The sequence below is a fragment of the Bombina bombina genome, chromosome 6, assembly GCF_027579735.1.
Source record: "Bombina bombina isolate aBomBom1 chromosome 6, aBomBom1.pri, whole genome shotgun sequence".
Taxonomy (NCBI): domain Eukaryota; kingdom Metazoa; phylum Chordata; class Amphibia; order Anura; family Bombinatoridae; genus Bombina; species Bombina bombina.
Window position 1 is genome coordinate 594,177,823 of NC_069504.1, and position 15,387 is coordinate 594,193,209.

The 15,387-nt window shown below is 37.7% G+C and overlaps 1 long non-coding RNA gene across 1 annotated transcript; it reads left to right on the forward strand.

Annotated features, from left to right (window-relative positions):
- Window positions 1-1,608: 1,608 nt before the first annotated feature.
- LOC128665187 (uncharacterized) lies at window positions 1,609-10,165 on the forward strand. The gene is made up of 3 exons (XR_008403024.1): window positions 1,609-1,624; window positions 1,719-1,787; window positions 9,869-10,165. It is a non-coding gene; the product is annotated as an uncharacterized LOC128665187 (long non-coding RNA).
- Window positions 10,166-15,387: the final 5,222 nt, after the last annotated feature.

A 15,387-nucleotide genomic window follows, 5' to 3' on the forward strand; every position in this document is an offset into this window, starting at 1 on the left:
GGAATTTGAAGGTGGGGTATTTCTGGATGCAGAGAGTATCATCTCCGTATCCTGGAAAGGTAGCATTTTCACTATTACATCGCGTGGTGGAGCCTCCCCCCACTAGGTTTAGTTTTTAGGGCCCTATGGGCCCTTTCCATGGTGAATTCCATATCTCCTTCTGAAGAGATGATGCAGGTAGGTGGGCAGGTCTTTACCGGCTACTGTCTCCGGTATACCTTTTAATCTTAGATTACTTCTTCTGCTCCTGCTCTCCAGGTCCTCTAGTTTATCTTGCATCTCTGTGAACAGGTGTTGATGTGAGGATACAGTTTGCTAAACTCCAGCTATATCCTCAGTGATTGCTTCCATGTGCTCTTCGAGTGTATCTATTCTGCCCCCCAGTTCAGCTATATCTGATCTGATTTCTATCAGACTGGTAGTGACTTCTGTCTGCATAGAGTCGAAAAAGAACAGCCTTGTACAGGATGGAGAACCACTGAAGATCTTATATGCTGGGAGAGAGGCCCACACCACAGATTCTAAGTTTACACACACATATATATATATATATATATATATATATATATATATATATATATATATATATATATATATGGTACCAGAGTGACTGGAGTATTACAGGGGGTCACTCTAGCATGATTTCAATCAGCCAATAGGATTAGAGCTGTTAAAATCCTATTGGCTGTTCCAATTAGCCAATAGTATTAGAGCTGCTAAAATCCTATTGGCTGTTTGAATCAGCCAATAGGATTAGAGCTGCTAAAATCCTATTGGCTGTTCCGGTGAGCTGCGGAATAGGGGTTAATACATTTTAATAGTGGCGTTGATGTCCGGAGCAGCAGATTAGGGGTTAATACATTTATTATAGTGTTTGCTATGCGGGAGGGCCTCAGTTTAGGGGTTAATAGGTAGTTTATGGGTGTTAGTGTACTTTGTGACAGTTATGAGTTTTATGTTACAGCTTTGTAAGGTAAAAAACTCATAACTACTGACTTTAGATGGCGTTACGGATCTTGTGGTTATGGAGTGTACCGCTCACTTTTTGACCTCCCAGGCAAACTCGTAATACCGGCGCTATGGGAGTCCCATTGAAAAAGGACTTTTTTAAAAGTGCGATACTGATGTTGCGTGACAGGCTAAAAGGTGTGCGGTACACCTATACCGACAAGACTCGTAATAGCAGCGTTAGGGAAAAAGCAGTGTTTATGGGCCATAACGCTGCTTTTTCAATCATAACACAAAACTCATAATCTAGCTGAATGTGAGGGAATGGTGCAATCAAAGAAAAGTAAAATACCTACACTACCTCCTTGTCTGTTTCCAGATCTAGGGGTGTCATATAATTGTCTCTCCTTTCAGGATATAACAACTTACTATCGTTTACTGTGCCTTTAAGACTGTCAATTGCCTTACCCTATTAAACTCATTCCGGTTACCTTACAGTGCTTGGTATTTTCCTCCTTGGAGCCTGTAACCTGAGCCTCACTCTTGCTGACCTCGTTAGCAATCTCCAGCTGTCAGTCCTAGACAGATCCCTTGTACACTTCAGGGGTTTCCCTGCAACTTCCTGCTGCAACCTTGTGCTGTGACGTCACAAGCCATTCTGTTTACTACGGACCGGGTGAGTCCTGTAAGCTAGCTCGTCTGCTGCATTTAACTCCTCATAAGGTACCTTATTAATGTTATTTAAAACTTATTACTACCTTATACCGTAGTGTGAACTCTGGGACTTTTGTGCAACTTATTTCTGATCCATTCCTGACTTTCCTTTCAACTGAAACACAGTAAGCTTACTATATTTTGTTTATCATTTTTTTATGCTGCGCCCATCAGCTATAGATTACTTTGAGAAGCATACCTAAATTAAAGGGCCATGATACCCACATTTTTTCTTTCATGATTTAGAAAGAGAATGCATTTTTAAGCATCTTTCTAATTTACTTCTATTATCTAATTTGTTTTATTCTCTTGATATTCTTTGCTGGAAAGCATATCTAGATATGCTCAGCAGCTGCTGATTGGTTACTGCACATAGAAGCCTCATGTGATTGGCTCACCCATGTGCATTGCTTTTTCTTCAAATAAGGATATCTAAAAAATGAAGCAAAATAATTAATAGAAGTAAATTGTAATGTTGTTTAAATTTGTATGTTCTATCTGAATCATGAAAGAAAGATTTTGGGTTTAGTGGCCCTTTAAGGAAGATATCCAACTTCACACTGTTCTCTCTTAACAATTGTTGAAGTATATCTACCACACACAATATATTTTTATCTAAGAGTAACTTATTTCTACAGTTGTGGTTCTTAAAACATACGCTTTATTAAATGTTTTACAGGAAAGGAAACCTGCACTACATATAAAGTGTCATTCTGAAATAGGAATAGGAATTATTCTATCAGTATTTATTCCAATCCTACAATAACCTGTACATATTGTTACATAATTGTTACATAATACCAAGCCTAAAAATGAACCCAGTAGATTTGGTTACTCATGTTCAAAGTTTAACAGATAAGGTTGAGTCTATGGCACAAGCTTTAGCTTCTGTGCAACAAGAAAATATAACTTTAAAACAGTATATTAAAGAAATTGCAGACAAACAGAAAGTTGATAATAACCCTGAACCCACTCTTTCAGCACCAGATACATTCTCAGGTGATAGGAAGCATTTCAGAGAATTTAGAAATGCATGTTATCTGATTTTTTTTCACTAAAACCCAGAACTTATCCCTCAGATCATACTAAAGTTCTGACAACTATATCATATTTAAAGGGAGAGCCACGCATATGGGCAAATACATTTTTTGAAAGTAATAACCCCATTCTGTTCTCCTTGGATGCATTTTTTTCAGCTATGTCACAATTATATGATGATCCTTTTAAACAGCAAACAGCAGAGAATGCTTTGAGATCTCTAAGACAGCTAAAGAGACCTGTAGAGGATTACATAGCTGAATTCCAAAAATGGTCAAAGGATGCTGGGTGGAATGATTTATCTTTAAAAAATCAATTTAGGTTGGGTCTTTCAGAAGCTCTAAAAGATGAGTTGGCCCGAGTAGATCCCCCTGCTACTCTAGAGAGTCTAATAAATCTTAGTATATCATTAGACAGACGTTTAAAGGAACACAAACAGGAGAGATATTTAGGGGATCAGGTAGTAAAATGAACACCAGTATACAACACTAAGTCTACTACAATTACATCCCATGAACCCATGGAGATTGGGGTCATCAAAGGACCACTTAATCCCCAGGAGAAACTACGTTGCAGACAGAATAATCTCTGCATGTACTGTGGATCAAGTGAACATACTGTCAAAGATTGCCACATTCTAGCCCGCTTGAAAAAGGGTAAGAAGAACAATAATGGATACTGTTTAAATTTACATAACGTGAATACTAATCAATGCTCACTATCTATTCTCATACAGTGGGAGAACAATCAACTTCATAACAGAGCTATCATTGACTCCGGTGCCAGCACTAATTATATTGATTTCTCATACACTGTAAATAATAAAATTCCACTAATAAAGAAATCAGTTTCTGTGTCACTTCGTGTCATTGATGGGAATCCATTACCATCTGGTCCAATTGAATACCAAACAATTACACTGCGTGTTACCACATCTGAAAATCACACTGAGTACATCACTTTTGATGTAGTTCCCTCTCCTATTTATCCAATCATATTTGGACTTTCCTGGTTAAAATTACATAACCCGGTAATATGCTGGAAGACATGCAAGGTTCAATTTACTTCAGATTACTGTCTCTCCACATGTTCTATTAATCAATACCTATTACTCACTGACTCTGCTATAATACCTCCCGAGTATTCAGACTTCCATGATGTCTTTAGCAAACAAGAGGCAGAAAACCTACCCCCCCCCCCCCCACAGGAAGTATGATTGTCCCATTGAACTGCTCCCTGGGGCAGACATTCCATGTGGACACATTTTTCCCCTATCAAAACCAGAACTAGAATACTTACGGGGATATTTAGATGAAAATCTACGCAAAGGATTCATTAGACCCTCCACATCACCTGCAGGGGCTGGCATGTTTTTTGTCAAAAACAAAGACAACAGTATACGTCCTATCGTAGATTACAGGGAGCTTAACTTACGTACAAAAAAGAACAGGTATCCTCTACCCTTAATTTCTGAGTTAATTGAGAGACTTGAGGGGGCTTTGTATTTTACAAAATTAGATCTCAGAGAGGCATACAATTTGATCAGAGTTCGGGAAGGTGACGAATGGCTCACAGCGTTTCGTACAAGATACGGTCTATACGAGTACACTGTGATGCCATTCGGCCTGTGTAACGCTCCCGCAACCTTCCAGTTCTTGATTAACGATATCTTTAAGGATTATCTAGACATTTTTGTAGTGATATATCTCAATGATATATTGATATATTCAAATACACTGCCAGAACATATCAAACATGTCAGATTGGTTTTAACCCGATTAAGGGAAAATCACTTGTATGCTAAACCTGAAAAGTGTGTTTTTCACAGTAACAATATCACATTTTTAGGTTACGTGATCACCCCCAATGGCATTAACATGGAAACTACTAAAATCCAGACCATTCAACAATGGCCAATACCTACTAGTAAAAAACAAGTGCAAAGATTTATGGGCTTCGCAAATTTTTATCGAAAATTCATTAAGAATTTTGCCCATCTAACTAAACCACTTGTTAAACTCACAAAATCTGATCAAAAATTTCAGTGGACTAAAGAAACTCAAGAAGTCTTTGACAACCTTAAGCTCCAATTCACCACAGCACCTATCCTAACATTTCCAACCCATCGCTGCAGTATGTTCTGGAGGTTGACGCCTCGGATTTTGCCATCGGTTCAGTGTTATCACAAAGATTGTCATTAAAGATCCCTTACATCCAGTGGCATTCTATTCCAGGGTGATGAAAGCTTCGGAACTTAATTATGCCATCGGTGAGAAGGAATTGCTTTCCATAAAATCCTCTTTAGAACACTGGCGACATCTGTTGGAGGGTACTTCGATACCCATACTCATCTATACAGACCATCGAAATTTACAATACCTTAAAACTAATAGAACTCTTACATCCAGATAAGCCAGATGGAACTTATACTTTAATAGATTCAACTTCCTAATTACCTATAGACCATCCTCAAAAAACGGAAAAGGTGATGCTCTATCATGAATGTATTAAAAACATTCTATTCCTCACCTTAAACAAACAGTCATTCCTTTGGAACAAATCGTTGGTCTTACCCAAGAATCCACCATAAGATTCAAACAACAGCAACAGTTGGTGTTAGGGGTAATATGAACCTGATGGCAGCCATCTTGTTCTTCGCAGCCATCTTGTTCTTCGCAGCCATTTTGTAATGAATAGACTTTATTATACTGGGGTATTATGCAGTGAGAATTATATGCATGTTATGAGTTTCTTTAGCTATTCGGCCTTGCCAATGTACCCTGGCCTAATGCCTAGAAGTAAGATAGAATAAGATAATGTAAACAAGAGGCTTTAGACACTCGGTTGTCTCTGCAGATGGTAGTTTGTTATGACTCTGTAAATATTGTTATGAGAAACTCATGTTCCAGTTTTTCCTTGTAAATTGCTCTGTATAACTGTGTAAGATGACGCGGTCCTAACGTGTCATCCCCTTAACCCTGTATGTCACTATAAGAAAGGCTTGCACTGTGCAATAAACAGAATTGGCTTTCGATCATAATGCTGCGTGGTCTGAGTCATTCTAAGGGGCCCTTATCAGATAATCTACATATGCCTCAGGTGGTACACTAGGCCCCAGGCTTTGGCCTGCGCTGACACCCCCCCGTGGGAAAATACACCTTACAATTCTTGGTGGCAGTTTGTGGGATTCGCAGTGCGTAAGTATGAGTGCTTTTACCATGCTTTCCTTCTGTGAATCTGAACCTAAATTTAGTTGTTTGTGTTTTTTTTTTAAAAAAAAAAGAAAAAAAAAAAAGGTGTAATATATGATATAAGGTTAAAGGGGTTCCTGTGGTTGAAGCACAGGTTTGCAGAGGTTAGAGTCCTGCCGGCAGTTGTGATACCCCTCCAGACAGGTAATCAGTCCTGTGCTGGGACACGACAGGTATTGTGAGTCCTGTCGGTGATAAGCGCGCAAGTAATATATGTATGCCAGTTGACGGGGAGCTTTTAAGATAAGCTACTCCGGGCGAACTTGGCAGTGAAGTGAGTAAGTCTCACGTGTGTTGAAGTTTCCCATATTCATTCCCATAATAGAGTTTTGCTACCCACCTGAAGCTCATGTTGATATCTGATGCTTGCTTTGCTTTGTTTGTGTTTTTTTTGATGCTGTGCATAGAAAATATTAAGTGGCTGTGCATGTTATTATTGTGGCTATTATTGTATTGAGAAAGGAGAACTGCTTATTGATAAGAATGCACAGAGAAAATTACATGTATAAGGTAAAAGAAAAGAAGAGTTAATAGTTTCTGCAAAAGACAGAAATATTTTTTTAAAACACTGTCAGTAAGTACTGCTGTTTGATAAATAGAGAAATCTCTGTGTTAAAGAATGTAGCAGGCAAAGAAGGGGGGCCACCACTGAGAGCGCACATAGCTCAGAAGAAGAAAAAAAAAAAAAAAAGAGAGAAAAGAAATCCTGTCTCCGTTTGTAAGATTTTTTTTGTTTGCTTGCAGTAACAAAAATGAAATTTTGTATATTGAGATGCATAATGTGTGATGGTCTGTAGGTTCTCACTGTGGTATGAGTGTAACAGATTTGCTTTAAACCAAAAACAGAATGTATTATTTGAAAATGATTATCCCACTCCAGGCAAAAAAAATGGCCATTTTGCGTGGAATCGGAAAAAAAAAAAAAAAATACATTGTGGACATGGTGAAAAGTTAATCTAGTGTTTTTTATATATATATATGTATGTCGTACGCTAGAAATTAGATGTTTTTCTGAGAAAGGAAAAAAGGGAGTGAATCTCTGGTATGCGAGATGGAATGAACTTGTGTGTCTGTATCGTAATAATGTTTCCTTCTGTTTCTCTGCTGGGAAATCAGACGTTTTTAGAAGATATTTGGTAATGTTATTTTATATACCTGTATTTTAAAGTCACCAGCATGTTTTAAGTATATGGTATTCATATGCAGTTTTATTTTTAAGTGATAATTGTTGTTCGGCATGTAAAGATATGATATTGTTTTTGCAAGTGAAGTAACGGCTTTGAAAGTGCGATGGTGTGTGATTTTTTGTCACGCTCTGGTAAATATGAAATTGTTTCTGGTATGATTAATGGGTTAACGTATGTTGTATTTGTAAGGTCTGTGCACGGCGTGGGTGCACACAATGAAATATATTTATAGGCTGTAATTGAAAGTTTTTCTAAAAGGGCGTCCGTTTTTGTTGCAAGTAAATTAATCTGCAGGTCATGCTACAGTACAGAGGTGAAATTGGTGTGGTAAATCATACAAGCAGCCTAAATTATGGTTAGGATATACATATGTAATTTGCGTGATGAATGGTTAGTCCTTAAAGGGACGGTTCACTGTAACAAGGTGTTGCTATTAATGTATTGTCCATGACTTGTTATACAAGCGGCATATTATCTTATATTTGTCTGGAAAATCAGAGCTCAGTGCGTAGACGGAGCAATAGAAAATTGTCATTTTATTATTTAAAGAACCAGTGCAATAACCCTGTATTAGTAGTTTGCTAAATATATTTTTAGAGACCTTTCTTTGTATATATTTATTTTAAATTTGCTGTTCAGATAGCAGATATTTTTTTTGCAGCATAACTTAATTCTCTCTGTAATGCAAACTGAAGTGATAAGTTGTCTACAATTTTAGTGGAGGGATCCGTGAGACTAGTGGACAGAAAAGAAAAAAAAAAACCCAGAAAAAAACAGGAGAGAAAATATTTAAAGGGATACAGGAAAACTGGTATAACATCTGAGAATTTAAGGGAATATTTACATAAAAGACGATGAGGTTTACTGTAAGCCTAACACTAGTATATTTCACTGTGTTGGCAGTTTCAATTACAGATTATTTTTAGTTTGGTTAAAATGTCCCTTTAATTAGCCTGCATCCCACTGTGAGTGCGTTCTTATGCTGCTTATGCTTGTTTAGGCTATTTAATGAACGTCAGTATACATTTTTTTATTATAAGGATCATTGGGATTAATTTAAAGGGGAAATTGTATTAGTATTTCTTTTTCAGAAAGCTTATTTTTTTTGTGTTATATGCGGTTGTTATATTTGGCTGGATAGCTGCAGAATGGGGAATATCAAATTATATACAACGTTAAATCCAATAATTTTGTTGTGGTTAAACTAATTAGCATTTATCAAGTTTTAGTGTGAATTTTATATTTTTAAGCAGTAAACAGTGTTTCTCCTTTAAGTAGAAATGAAACTTTGAGCTTGCTTCACTATCCTTGAGAAAGACTGATAACACTGTGCATGTTTTGGTTTCCTTTAAAAAAAAAAAGAAAAGAAGTTTCTCTCTTGTGTTTGGCTTTGTTACAGAGAGAACAATTTGCACTGTACATTTAAAGCGGCAGTACTGGTGTTCTATGTTATAAAAAAATGATAAATATAAATTGCTCACTACAAAGAAACAAGTATTTATATTATATTCTGTCACAGAATATAGCTTAAAAATGATAATTTTATTTCTGTGGCTGTCAAACTGTATCTCACAGATATAACTCTTTGTTATTTAAAATAACCCCCACTGCGTTCAATAAATAAATGAGATATTATTTAATGAAGTGATTTCAGTGACACTTTAAAATATATATAGTTATTTGGTTATTAACTAGTCTACCACTATTATTGCAATGACTTTGATTGCTGCTTAACAGTTAAGCCGTGGTCTATAAGGTGTCTAGAAATAAACACCCCTAAAACAAATGATGCACAGTTTATCTGATTCTACTGCATTTATATAACTTGCTAATTTATCTGATCACAGTTTTAGTTTTATTTATATGGCTTACGTGTATTCTGTCTCTTGGTGTTGTAATGAGATTTATACAGCCTGTGATAAGAGGCAGTCCTCAAAGGTTTAAAAAATTAGCATATGAGCCTACCTATGTTTGGTTTAATCTAGGAAGGTTGGTTAAAATTAAAAGTCCTATCTGAATAATGAATTTTCATTTATCCTAGAATGTCCCTTTAACAGTGGCTACTGTGGTTATCTGATCTTTCCCAAATAAGCGCAATTTTATTTGTGCAATCTGCAACTTAAGTTTCTTGGGCATCTGCTGTGATTGCTTTCTTTGTGTGATATTAAAGTTTTGTACATAGTGGATGTTTTTAATTGTTTGACGTGTTCTGAGTGTGTTGCATTTCAGCGAATGTCAGAATATGTGTTGCATTCTAAGTTAATTGTGGTTGTTTGAAATTTGTGTCAGCAGCTAATGTTTCGTTTTGTGTAAGACAAGAACGATTGGTTTTCATTGTTTGTTATGTTTTTCTCTTTTGTGGACAGCATATTGAATTGTGAAGTGTATTTCATTTTGCTTGCTATTGAGAATTGTCTCTGCATGAGTGGAGTGCATGAGTTATCGTTTAGTTTCTTGTTATCTTGTGTTTGCGTGTCACATGAGATGTTTCACGCAAACATGGGGGAAGTATTGATGAGTATTGATGAATATCTTTATGTAATGGGGGTGATTGCTTTTAGGAGGTGAACCTAAAACGTTTTGAATCTCCTCGTACAATGTTATTGTGTTAATTTCACATGCCTAAAATGTTTTATTTTTCTATGTGGTTCTTAACACTATATTTGTATTTGCAGGATGAGAGTATGCTGTCTTCAGAGATTGAAACACACTAACTGAATTATTTTTGAGTTTCCATATTTAGGTAAAATCTGTACAGGCAAAATTCCATAAGTGCACTCTTCAAAAGATTAAAGATTGAAAGCAAGTAAACCTTTAAAGAAAGAAAAGATAAAGATGAAAGACCTTTTGTCAAGCTTGTTTTAACCATCATACTGCAGTAAAAAAAAAAGTTACTGAACTATCTTTGGATCCATTCTTTGCTTTGCATGCTGGTACCAGCCCCAGAACTGGACTCTGGGTAATCCATGACTGTTTCCTCTGATGTGTGTCTTCAGGACATAAAGACTATCCTTCTCTGGACTGTGCCTTACCGCTCGATATGGAAGTCCTGTTATGCTGTTACAGGGTCAACCAATTAAATTAGGGGAGTATTGTTTTAACCCCATTCCTTATATTGCTTGTTTTGTATTTTCTTGTATTTGTTTTATTTTTATTGATCATATTTGGTCTAAGAAATCATATGCTTCATTGGTATTAGTGCACATTGTAGTTTATGTGCTTAACATAGTAACTTTTTAGATAAAGGTAACTGTGAACTTCGCAGTATTGTACTCTATTGAATGGCCCACTGAGTATAAGAAAATATGTTCAAGGAAAATGCTGCAACATAGCATAATATTTTAGACCCTTCACCCTTTAGAACATAAGGAGGACACGTCTAAGCTAGAAGTTTATAGTAAATATACAGAGAAATGTTTGTTCAGGGAATAGCATAATTATAGTTTATGAAAGCAAAGGTATTTTTTCCCTTTTATTAATTAGTATGGTATCTGCAAAGTGAATTTGGTCATTCCTGATGTTTGTCAAAGAGAGTAATTCTTACCATAAAGATGTGTTTACCTTTAAAAGAGCTTGTAGTTTTAAATGATGTTCTGTTTGTATGCTTTCCTCATATAGGAGTGTGAGAGAATTTAGGTTGGAGAATTATAAGCATTATAGATAGCAGCCATCCAGAATAAAGCAACACAAGGTTCTTTTATTTTTTAGAAGTTCAAAGTGATATTGTAAAGAAATTCATTTATTTTCATTAACTGTTTTATTTTTTCCATTCTTACTACAGGGCAGGCCTTAGCATAAGTTTTAGCATAAACAGTCAGGCCCTTGAGGAAGTCTGACAGGTTTTCACTTGCGTAGTATTCATGAAGTATCATTTAAAAGTGTATAGAGAAGTTGTAAATTATTCTCTGAGAAATGTCAATGTATTTAGGTTGTATTATATATCAACAATGTTTTGTTTGATTTTAAATGACATAGGATGAAAGTGACGTTTTATTTGGACATAATTGTGATTGTATTGCGGTGTGTACTCATCCTGTACTGTTTCTGTTTGCTTCCTAGACTCCCTGTGACTCGAGTGTCTGCTTGCCATGGGTATCCACTGGTTGCATTGTCTACCCCATGAACAAACCATCAGATTTCCAGTATCTCCCTGCGGAAGAATCGTGGATAAGCACCCCTACTGCAAATGAACTGTTGGAGAACTGTATTATAGCAAAGTGTCAAGGTGAAGCGCTCTCAAATGGACAAAGACTGTTCTTAAAGTGATCAGAGGCCACCTAGAGACAGTTGTGCTGTTGCTATGTCATGCTTTACTGTGGAAAAGGAACTGTTGGACATATTGGGGGGTGCTAGCAATGCAGGTGGAGAGATAGAAGATGCAGCGTTGTTTGGGGGTAGATGGGGGCTGGTTGGGTCTCTGTGCCGGTGGACCGGTAGTTTTGGGAAGGCTGGAAGATAGATGGAAGGTATTGGAGGGACTGTACCTATATGCAGTGACAATTAGCCTATAAAAGTATATCACGACATGCGAATATTTTTCTCTTTAGTATTCTTATAGAGTTCTGTTACCATAATATAAGGCTTTACTAATTTTCTATGCCTGTCTATTTTTATGTTATTCTGTTAGAATAAAAGGATGGTATGTTAGGGGTAATATGAACCTGATGGCAGCCATCTTGTTCTTTGCAGCCATCTTGTTCTTCCCAGCCATTTTGTAATGAATAGACTTTATTATACTGGGGTATTATGCAGTGAGAATTATATGCATGTTATGAGTTTCTTTAGCTATTCGGCCTTGCCAATGTACCCTGGCCTAATGCCTAGAAGTAAGATAGAATAAGATAATGTAAACAAGAGGCTTTAGACACTCGGTTGTCTCTGCAGATGGTAGTTTGTTATGACTCTGTAAATATTGTTATGAGAAACTCATGTTCCAGTTTTTCCTTGTAAATTGCTCTGTATAACTGTGTAAGATGATGCGGTCCTAACGTATCATCCCCTTAACCCTGTATGTCACTATAAGAAAGGCTTGCACTGTGCAATAAACAGAACTGGCTTTCGATCATAATGCTGCGTGGTCTGAGTCATTCTAAGGGGCCCTTATCAGATAATCTACATATGCCTCAGGTGGTACACTAGGCCCCAGGCTTTGGCCTGCGCTGACACCCCCCCGTGGGAAAATACACCTTACAGTTGGATAAAACATTACCCAGTCTGAAACTAAATCAATGGGGGGATGACCTCTACTGTTATGAGGATAAGGTCTACGTTCCAACCACTCTCAGACAATCCGTTCTTCAAACTTATCATGACAATCCTTTGGCAGGACATCCGGGTGTTAATAAAACCATTGATTTAATAAAAAGAGATTTCTGGTGGCCCAAACTTACTCAAGACATACAAGATTATATCAAATCTTGCAAAATCTGTACCACTAAGAATCATACTACTAACCAACCTTATGGGAAGTTAATATCTCTACCAACACCAACTAGACCCTGGACAGACATAGCTCTTGATTACATTGTTGAGCTAACAATAATACCATTCTAGTCATCACAGACTTATTCAGTAAAATGGTACACTTTATTCCAACCAACAATCTACCATCAGCTGCAAAGACCGCAGACGTATTGTTTCATAATGTTATCAAATTACACGGTTTACCACAAAGTCTTACATCTGACCGAGGATCGCAATTCACCAGTAAATTCTGGACTGAGTTGTGTAAGAAATTGAATATCCAAACCAGATTCAGCACATCATTTCATCCTCAGACTAATGGACAGACTGAGCGTAGCAATCAGTGGTTAGAACAATTCCTTCGCTGTTATGTTAATTCCAAACAGGATGATTGGACCACCTACTTACCTTACGCGGAATTTGCGTATAATAACGCTAAACATTCTACCACAAAATATTCTCCATTTTATATAAATTATGGATACAATCCATCATTCGACATTGACTCAAAAGAAGAAAGCATCTGTCCATTGGTGAATGATTTAGTTAACAATATCCAGGAAACCTTTTCATCTGTCCAGGGAAATATAGATCAAGCAAAACTGTTTCAGGGACTTTATTATGATAAGAAAAGAAGACCTGGTCCTGCTTACTCAGTTGGTTATAAAGTTTGACTCTCTACCAAAAATTTGAAGCTGAACTATCCATCCCGTAAACTGGGATCCCTGTTTATTGGACCTTTTTCCATCAAGTCAATTGTTAATGACAATGCTGTCACCTTACAATTGCCGTCAACTATGAAGGTGCACCCAACCTTCCACGTGTCTTTGCTGTAACCCTATCATCATACCCGAAATATAGTAGATACTGAAGTTTCGACACCAACTGATCCTGACTGTGAATATGAGATCCACTCCATTCTTGATTCAAGACGACACAGAGGTGATCTGCAGTACCTTATTCATTGGAAGGGGTATCCTTCTGAGGATGATTCCTGGGAGCCTGCAGCTAATCTCATGGCACCTCGGTTGGTCACCCAGTTTCATAGACGGAATCCGGATAGGCCCAGGTGTTGATCTTCGGAGCCGATCCTTGTTGGGGGCGTTCTGTCATATGATTGTCTCTCCTTTCAGGATATAACAACTTACTATTGTTTACTGTGCCTTTAAGACTGTCAATTGCCTTACCCTATTTAAACTCATTCCAGTTACCTTACAGTGCTTGGTATTTTTCTCCTTGTAACCTGAGCCTCACTCTTGCTGACCTTGTTAGCAATCTCCAACTGTCAGTCCTAGACAGATCCTTTGTACACTTCAGGGGTTTCCCTGCTACTTCCTGCTGCAACCTTGTGCTGTGACGTCACACGCCATTCTGTCAGGGTTTTTTCCCTGCTTTGTTTGCCATGTGCTGCTGACCGCCATTTTGCTTACCTTTTCTTGTTGAATCTGGTGCAGAGTGTGTGATGCTGCTCATTTCCTGCACGCCCTCTTATGGCCAGACTGTTGTACATCATCCGTGTGAGACAGGTTGCAGTCTCAGAATTGTGATGTCATCACTTATTATTTAAAGGGCCTCTGTTCAGTATGCTTTGCCCTTGCGTTGTCTCAGACCTGTTTGTGAGTTCCTATGTATTACCTGGCTGTCTAACGTCCCTCCTGGTTCCTGACTCGGCTCGTCTGACTACTAGTGATGTCGCGAATAGTTCGCCGGCGAATAGTTCCCGGTGAACATAGCTTGTTCGCATTCACCGTGGCGGGCGAACATATGCAATGTTCGATCCGCCCCCTATTTGTCATCATTGAGTAAACTTTGACCCTGTATCTCACAGTCTGCAGACACATTTCAGCCAATCAGCAGCAGACACTCCCTCCCAGCTCCTGGACAGCAGCCATTTTAGATTCATTCTGATCCTGCATTCTTAGTGAGAGGAGGGATAGTTTAGCTGCTGATGATTTTATAGGGAAATTGATAGCTAGGCTAGTGTATTCAGTGTCCACTATAGTCCTGAAGGACTCATCTGATCTCTGCTGTAAGGACAGCACCCCAAAAAGCCCTTTTTAGGGCTAGAACATCTTTTTCGCCTGTGTAATTTTGACTGTGAAACATCAGTCTGCTAATGTAATCTAATTGCAGTTGCCTGCCTGCAGTGCCACCACTCATATCTGTTGTAACAGTAGTGTAATATTTGTAAAAAAAAACACTTTTTTGACTGTGAAACATCAGTCTGCTAGTGTAATCTATAAGCAGTTGCCTGCCTGCCAGCGTGTGTGCCAGGTCCACTTGCCAACTAGTGCCACCACTCATATCTGTTGTAACAGTAGTGTAAATTTAAAAAAAAAAACTTTTTTGACTGTGAAACATCAGTCTGCTAGTTTAATCTAATTGCAGTTGCCTGCCTGCCAGCGTGTGTGCCAGGCCCACTTGCTAAGTGCCACCACTCATATCTGTTGTAACAGTAGTGTAAATTTTGTAAAAAAAACTTTTTTTACTGTGAAACATCAGTCTGCTAGGGTAATCTAATTACAGTTGCCTGCCTGCCAGCGTGTGTGCCAGGCCCACTTGCCAACTAGTGCAGCCACTCATATCTGTTGTAACAGTAGTGTAAATTTAAAAAAAAAAACTTTTTTGACTGTGAAACATCAATCTGCTAGTGTAATCTAATTGCAGTTGTCTGCCTGCCAGCGTGTGTGCCAGGCCCACTTGCCAACTACTGCCACCACTCATATCTGTTGTAACAGTAGTGTAATTTTTTAAAAAAAAAACGTTTTTGACTGTGAAACATCAGT